The sequence below is a fragment of the Arvicanthis niloticus genome, chromosome 22 (genome assembly GCF_011762505.2).
Source record: "Arvicanthis niloticus isolate mArvNil1 chromosome 22, mArvNil1.pat.X, whole genome shotgun sequence".
Lineage (NCBI taxonomy): Eukaryota > Metazoa > Chordata > Mammalia > Rodentia > Muridae > Arvicanthis > Arvicanthis niloticus.
Window position 1 is genome coordinate 15,028,900 of NC_133429.1, and position 9,066 is coordinate 15,037,965.

Here is a 9,066-nt window from a genome sequence, read left to right on the forward strand (position 1 = left end):
TTGACAGGGTTTCTTTGTGTAGCCATGGCTGGACTCACTTTTTAGACCAGGCTGGCCTCAAGTTCACAGAGATCCACCCTCCTCTGCCTCTGGAGTATTAAGATTAACGGCATGTGCCACCACCTCTGGCAGCCCAGGAGTATGTAATGATCCAGTTTTGCCAATTTGGTGTTAAACTGCTCACCAACAGTTTCTGGGGGAAGTTTAAAGTGTGGTGACTGGTTTCGGAGACATGGGCCTCAAAGGGGCCTCTTGGGTAACCACTGGCTCCTGAGTAAACACTAACTCCCCCCTAACCCCAGACTCCTGCCTAACCACTAACTCCTACCTAACTGCTAACCACTGACCACAAGCACTTTGCATATATTTCTGGTGGACCACAGGCTGAATACTGAAGCCTAGTGGGCCGATGGAGCACAATCTTTGAAACTTTAGAAGAAATATCGCCCTCCTCCAACACTTTTTTCCCTCCCTCCTTTCTATCACTCCACCTCCCCCTCTTTTCCTACCTTGATCAATGAGAGGGGCACTTCTACTGTTTTAGAGAATGAAAAAGTCAGGAAGAAAGCCCTGACTGTTTTTCTTGCCTTCTACCCTGGCTGAGGAGAGAGTCATTGTGTATGTAAGTCCAGCCTTTTCTGTTCTCCAGCAGCCTTTACCCACTGTGTCAGAAACTCAGCAGGCTGCTCTGCCCTTTGGAGCTGCGGGGGTGGGGGTGGAGTTGGGTGGGGTGGGGGAGGAGTGCTGGTCATTTAGTTGGTAACTCAACTCTGGCAAGTTCTTCAACAGAGCCTGTTTGTAAACAGATGGCTCAGTTCAGCTCTGTGCAGCTTAGCCCAGCTCCTCATTAGATCCAGAACCTTTAAGGGAAGTCACGTGACTAATCCAGTCTTAAGGTCACACCATTCACGTCAAGGGAAAAATCCCAATTTTCAGATTCTCTGGACCCTTCTCCCTTTCTTTTTTATTTTCAAACAAAACAAAACAAAACAAAACAACCCACCAATGAGAGTGACCTTCATGACCTTTGTGACCTTTGTGACCTTCGAGACCTCGGTACTGTGGGTGTTTAGTCTTTTCCTCTTAAATAGCTGTGGTCATTGGTCCCCTATAGTGTTTATGGCCACAGGATCCAGATGGGCACACACACCCATCAAATTACACTTCTATATAATGGATACATTTGAATCCAGGATGTAGAAAGAATTCTACAGGGCGTGTGTTCAATCATTCCTCGGTATCTTTTGGGCACTGTTTTTTTTTTTTTTTTTTTTTCAACATGTGGCATGTGCATGTGTTCTAACATGCATGTACATGCCCTCTAGCACACTTCATCTCATAGAAAACCTATGGTAGGGAACTTATAAATATGAGGGCTGACACTATGTCGGCACATGAATGCATGTCCGTGCATATGCATACCCACCAGAAGCACACACACGCCTCATGAAGACATACTACCACGTGTGTGCACACATGAGACACACTAACAATGAACATACAGAGCATGTGCATGAATACACTTCATATGTACCCATATAACACGTAAGAGAAAACATAAGTAGGCTTGGCATGGTGGTACACTTATTAGCCTCTGTACTTGGGAGGGGAAGGTGTGGAGATAATAAACTTAAGGCCAGCCTCAGCTTCATGAGACTGTCTCAAAACAAACCAACAAACAAAAAGAGAACACATGAATGTATGCATCATATACGCATCCAATTATGTCCCCTACATGCACACATACAGCACACAAAAATCTGCTTGAATATGTATGCCTTTTACACATATATCACACACATCACATGTGCAAACTGAGATAGGGTGGACATGCAACATATATCCACTGTATTCACACATCATCCCTCTGTGCTTCCATACGCACATAGTCATACATATACCACACACATGTTTGACTTCAGACTCGTTACAAAAGGCTCTTTGACAAATCCCCCTCCCCAGTCTCATACATAATACATATAATTTTACCAGTTACACAGACAGAGAAACCTCTAGACTCACAAACAACCCCAGAACCTGGGAAGCTCAACCTTCATGCACGACCCCCCACAACTCCTGTATACTGTTTCCCCATCCCCAGGAACACCTGCATCCAAGATAGACATCTTTATTTCTCCGAGCCTTTGATTAAGCCTCACAATAAAACAGCGCAGTGAGGGGCATGACATTATGGTGTCATTAAAGGGAACACTTCACGAGTGAGCATTCCTGGGCCAGGCTAACGCTGGGGTTTTTATTTTCACCAATCTTTGAGGCCAGGGGATGGAAAAAAGTTAGTGTGGCCAGAGCTTGGGGCGGTGATTTCACCAAGGCAAGTGAAGCAGGCGACCCTGAGCCCTGTCCTGACTGCCTAAACAAAGGTAAAAAATCAAGGGGTCCATGGAAAATCAACAGACAGCGGATAAAAGTGTGCTTGATTGTGCATGTGTGTGTATGCTCACCCCCCGACCCCCAAAGACACTTCTACTCCATTGCCAGGGCTGGTAGGAATAGCAGTTTGTTCTGTAAAGGATTCTTTGTGCATTGGTGAGTGAGTCTGGAGCTTTCTGGACCGACTGTGTTTGCTAAAAATGGCCACTGTTAGTAGTAGAGACACATACTCCTGTTAATGTCATTAGCAGGCAAAGCAGCAATGCCACCAAAGCTTAGAAGTAATAGGAAATGACACCCAGGGGTACTCATGGTGCCAACTAAATGCAGGGTGATTGACTGTTTTCATCAGCACCTCCACAGTGGGCTGGAGTCTGTGGTAAGGACCACAGGCAAGGGAGCGATCAGAGAGTCCTGTCACAACATCCATTGTCCTTAAAGACATATTTCCAGGAACAAAGCCCCAGGCCATGCTGTTTGTCTGTATAAAACTCCTGATAAATTTTGCTTTTAAAAATGCTTCTTCTTTTTTTTTTTTTATTACTAGCAGTAATAAAGGCTTTTCTTCTAAATATCTGTCCTTACCCATCAAAAGCCTGAGATGAGAAACTCATTGTTATCTGCAAAGAATAGACTCTTTGTGGTTTGTTATCTGTCGGACTGACATTATAAAGCGACTCTGAGGCTCTGACAGAAGCTAGACTATTCGACCTCTTGTGGTAAATGTGACTAAAGGCACAGTTCTGGGAGTGGGTTGGGGTGGCTAGCTCATTCTCCCTGAAAACAAAAACAAAACCAACCAACCAACAACAACAAAAAAAAAACTAAACCAAAAACCGAACCAAACAAAACAGAAAGTCAAACAAAGGGCTTTGTATGCACAAAACTTCTCATTCTTTCTCCTGTTTCAATGGAGATGGGACTGACGTTCTGTGATTAAACTATAGGAACAGCTTATTCAATGGATAAGATGGATTCTAGAAACTTCTATCCTTGTGATTGGGTTTAGATTTACAAACAATATCCCTCTGCCTTTTGATGTTCTGAAATCAGAATTGTGCTTGGAGACGGACGTCAAAACAACGTGGAGCCTTAAACAATCTTCACGTGTTTGGAGTAAATAAGGCTGAAGCCTCAAAACTGTAGAGTTTTTTTTTTTTCTCAGCACAGTAACTACAGAATCCCAGCTCAAGAACTGATTCAACTTGACTTAACCCATGGTGGAGGGTGGTGGAAGGTGGACCTACTGTCTCTTGGGTACAGAACTTCTCTTTGACACAGGGACATCTGGAAATGGATGGTGGGGAGGACCACACAAGTGTATGAGCTCCATGTTGCTGAGCTGTGCTTAGAAATGGTTAAGATAGGGAATTAGACATTGGGCACCACCTCATCAGTCTCGAAAATAGACAAAAAGCTAAGTTGTAGATAAATGTGTATGTTTGAGTAAAGGCAGTCTTTCTGTATCTGTGCTGCATTAAATATGCAGCCCCCCTAATGGTCATTCCTCTTTTCCTTACAGGTAGTGATTATACTCTCAAAATTGGCTGCTTAACAGTGCTTGGCTGTTACAGTTCTTTACACACGCTTGTGCTGACGCTAGAGCAGTCATTTTGTTTTAACTTTCTGTAAACTGTGGTGTTCCAACCAAATCTTTAAAGATTTAGTTATGCAGGAAAACATTCTTAATCACTCTCATTCTAAGCCAGCTGCTTTGTTATTTATTTATCTTTTTAATTAAAACCTCTGGCTTCTTTTGCTACTTTACTAAGTTGTGTGTCACGATACCCTGTCTTCAGAGAACATTTTTAATCTGTACCCTTTATGTGTTGGCTTTTTCAAGAGAAATATATATTTCCTTTTCACAGATAGTTTGGGGCAGGAGGGGAAAGAATTATGAACATGGAGCTCAGAGGCCCGAGTTTGAGCTCTTGATTTGAAAATTACTAGTTTAATCTTTGCAGCCTCAGTTTCTTCGTCAGTAGAAATGGCTACTTTATCTGTAGGACTGCTTAGAAGTTCAAAAGAGGGGCAATAATACGGCTCAACAGATGAAGGTGCTTGCTGTCTGAGTTCAGTCCCTCAGACCCACACAATGGAGAGAAAGAACTAACTCTGGCAGGTTGTCCATGGAGCCTTACACTTTCACTGTGGCATGAGAGTGTGCACACATCTACTACTGCATGAGTGTGTGCACTCATACACTATGGCATGAGTGTGTACACATGCACACTATTGTATGAGTGTGTGCACATGTATACTATGGTATGAGTGTGTGCTCATGCACACTATTGTATGAGTTGTGTGCATATGCATACTATGGCATGAGTGTGTGCACATGCACACTATTGTATGAGTGTGTGCACATGTATACTATGGTATGAGTGTGTGCACATGTATACTATGGTATGAGTGTGTGCACATGCATACTATGGTATGAGTGTGTGCACATGTATACTATGGTATGAGTGTGTGCACATGTATACTATGGTATGAGTGTGTGCACATGCATACTATGGCATGAGTGTGTGCACATGCACACTATTGTATGAGTGTGTGCACATGCATACTATGGTATGAGTGTGTGTACATGCACACTATTGTATGAGTGTGTGCACATGCATACTATGGTATGAGTGTGTGTACATGTATACTATGGCATGAGTGTGTGCACATGCACACTATTGTATGAGTGTGTGCACATGTATACTATGGCATGAGTGTGTGCACATGCACACTATTGTATGAGTGTGTGCACATGCATACTATGGTATGAGTGTGTGCACATGTATACTATGGCATGAGTGTGTGCACATGCACACTATTGTATGAGTGTGTGCACATGCATACTATGGCATGAGTGTGTGCACATGCATACTATGGCATGAGTGTGTGCACATGTATACTATGGTATGAGTGTGTGCACATGTATACTATGGCATGAGTGTGTGCACATGTATACTATGGTATGAGTGTGTGCTCATGCACACTATTGTATGAGTGTGTGCACATGCACACTATGGCATGAGTGTGTGCACATGCATACTATGGCATGAGTGTGTGCACATGCATACTATGGCATGAGTGTGTGCACATGCATACTATGGCATGAGTGTGTGCACATGCATACTATGGCATGAGTGTGTGCACATGTATACTATGGCATGAGTGTGTGCACATGCATACTATGGCATGAGTGTGTGCACATGCATACTATGGCATGAGTGTGTGCACATGTATACTATGGTATGAGTGTGTGCACATGTATACTATGGTATGAGTGTGTGCACATGTATACTATGGTATGAGTGTGTGCACATGCATACTATGGCATGAGTGTGTGCACATGCACACTATTGTATGAGTGTGTGCACATGCATACTATGGTATGAGTGTGTGCACATGCACACTATTGTATGAGTGTGTGCACATGTATACTATGGTATGAGTGTGTGCACATGCACACTATTGTATGAGTGTGTGCACATGCATACTATGGTATGAGTGTGTGCTCATGCATACTATGGTATGACTGTGTGCACATGCACACTATGGATGGCACAAGTGCAACGAGCTGGTATGACTGACTTGTTTTATGTCCGTTTTCCATGTAGAATGTTACAGATGTTGGTCCTCAATCTTTGGGGTCTCCAGTTGGCTAAGGATGTAGCAATGTGAGCTGTCTCCTTCATTGCACTGATCATTCTTGTTGTATTCAGAGTTATCAACATCCTTATATAAACCTGACAAGGTGAGGGGACGAACGGTAGCCTGTTATTTAACCATCTTTCTCACAAGTAGCAACAACATTAGTAGCAATATATATCAATACAATAGTAACGAGATTTCAAGTGGTTTTTTTTTTTTTAACTTTTTATTGATTCTTTGTGAGCTTTACCTCATGTACCCCAGTCCTCCTCATCTCCTTGTCCCCTCAGATCTGCCCTTCACCCTCGCAACTCCCACAATAAAACACAGACACACACACAAACAAACAACGACAAAAACCAAAGCATAGAAAACGCCTCATCATGAAAACTGTATGTCCCATTGTGTATCACAGTATATCCCTCCAACCACACATCTTCCCTTGCAAATGTTCATTGCAATGAGTCATCGGTTTGGTTTGAGAGCTCTAGCTTCTGTGACATTGTCAATATTGGATCCTCGTAGGGACTCCTGGTTATCCTGTTGTTGCCCTGTGTCATGGAGATCCTGCAGTTTTGGAACAGCAGGACTGGCCCTTTCACATGTCCCAACCATTTGCAGATTTTGGGGTGGGCCAGTTCAGAGCCCGGGATCTGGGCCAGGGTGGTAGCTGAGCCGATCAGCCCACTGGGTCTTCCTTATCTGCACCACAAGGGTGGGACTCTCAGCGCTGCTCCATCTGGACCACCCAATGCCACCATGGGCAGGAGGCAGAGTCAGTTCTCCTGCATTTGTGCTTTTATGCCCTGGGGGGGGGGCGGAGCGATGGAAATCTCACCTGCACCTACATCTCCAGAGCCAGCTCCACTGTGCTCCCTAGTCAAGGTTCAGGGCCCACTCTCTTATGCGCTGCATCCTGGTGATGGGCGGGGCTAGCTCTTCTGCTTTCACAACCTTGGGGTTGGCTAGCTCGCTGGAGCCTTCACCATCTGGGCCAGCTTCGCAGGTGCAGGGGCCACTCTCCTGAATACTACAGCCAGAGAAGGGGCAGGGCTAGCTCTCCTGCTCTCATGACTCCAGGGTCAGCTCTCCTGGCTATTGCAGGTGACAAGGGAGGGCTGTGAGAGGGAGGGGGCAATGTCTGTGCCACCTCGCCCTCTGGGCCATCTGCTTCCCAGATAAGGTTCAGGGCTTGCTCTCCCTAGTTGTATAACCAGTGAGGGACAGGGCCACCTCACTCACTCTCATGACCTAAGGGCCAGTTCTCCTGACTGCTCCAGGTGGTGAGAGATGAGGGAGGTAGGGAAGGGTATCACCCCCGTACCCATGTCACCTCATGGTAAATGAGTGGCAGGGCCAGCTCTCCCTAACTCTGTCCTCAGGGCTGGCTCACCCACTCCCCCTCTACTAAGATCGGTGCTAGTAGAACTACTGTGCTGCCTGGGTGAGACATAGGGCCCCAGAGTGTAGCAGCAGTGGCGGGTGGGGCCAGTTATGCACAGCCCCTGGACATTCACCTGATTCCTAGTGGCTACCCTGACCAGGGACATCCTCATGTTCTTGAGTGGTAACATGAGCCGCAGACATAGTCACCAACCCTTGCTGCAGACTCAGACATAGTTCTGAGTGGCAGCTCATGCTGGGTTCTCTCGGTGTTCCCAGATGGTGGGGCTGGCCACTCACAGCAGACCACTCCTCTCCATCCTCTAGTCTCCAGTTCCGTCTCTTCACAGTGCTCAAGCAGCTGCGCCTCTCTTTCCCGTCTGACCACCACATACTTGCACGTTGCGGTGGCTCCTGCTGCAGGCTGGCTTCTGGGCGACATTCTCCATCCATGCTGTGAGGTATGACAGCAAGAGAGTATCTATGGCCGGCTTGTGCCACACGCTAGAGGGCAGGATGGTCCACAGGTCTTTGTCTGTCTTCCTCCTCTTGCACTGCACTGTCTGGATTTGATTTTTATGTGTTCTAGGCATGAGACAGCTTTGTCTACCAAGTCAGGCATCAAGCTAGGATGAACAAAGGACTGCCATCTGCTCTTCCCCTGACTGATAGAAGAACATCACCAACAAGGTGTCTCTTTGCCTATTGCCAGGGGTGGGTGTGGGGGTGAGGAAAGATTATTAAGTTTATTAAGATCATAGTACTACATGCTCAATACCAAATATCTATCTATCTATCTATCTATCTATCTATCTATCTATCCATCCATCCATCTAATCTGCTCATTTGCCCTTCAATGAAATAATGAAGGTCTGACCACCATCCCATTTTAAAGATGAAGAAACAGGCACAGGGCATTCAAGAAGTTTATCCAAGGTCATGTAGTGGTGACTGTTGGAATATCCATGGCAACACGGGCTGTATGCTTTCAGAAGCACCTCCTTATTTCAATTTCTCATATGTAAAAGCCACCAAAGTCCTCACGCTTTTTAGTAAGAAATTGAAAGCAGAATCCAAATGTTCCCATCAATTCCCTTTCCTCCAGAATACGTGACATCAGCTTCCTTGTCAGGGACCGAGTGTGGGATAGCTGGCAGGAAGGGACTGCATGCTGGTGACACCCATTAGAATATGGGAAACATTTCTCAGTGATGCTTTTTGTAGCCTTAGAAGCAAGGCCCTGTGTCCCCATGGACCTGCACCTCTAGCAGAAGTGTTGAGAAAGGTCAGAATAATGATCTATGTTGGCTTCATCTTGACACCTTCAGCAACATTTTAAGCTAAGAAAATTGGGCCAGTTTGCAAGCAAAGAGGCGTGCAAGCTGTGCTAAGGAGGGCTGGTTCTGCCTACTTTGCCCGTGCCTTCTAGCATAGCTGGGGAACCTGAAAACATGAGGCCACGAGAGACTAAAAGAACCAATTGCTTCTGTACTCCACCAAGCTGGAGACAGGATGCAGAGCAAGGTCTTTGCAGGAACCTCTATTTCTTTTCTGCTCTTTCGAAAGTCATGTGTGGAATGTTCCAGATACATTAGTGCTGAGGTCTGGAAAATCATAGCCACAGCATCTCTATGCCAGAAAAAA

General features: G+C 45.4%; 1 non-coding gene across 1 annotated transcript; it reads right to left on the reverse strand.

Moving 5' to 3' along the window:
- Nucleotides 1–7,998: 7,998 nt before the first annotated feature.
- Nucleotides 7,999–8,139, reverse strand: LOC143436534 (small nucleolar RNA SNORA48). The gene has a single exon (XR_013106498.1). It is a non-coding gene; the product is annotated as a small nucleolar RNA SNORA48 (small nucleolar RNA).
- Nucleotides 8,140–9,066: the final 927 nt, after the last annotated feature.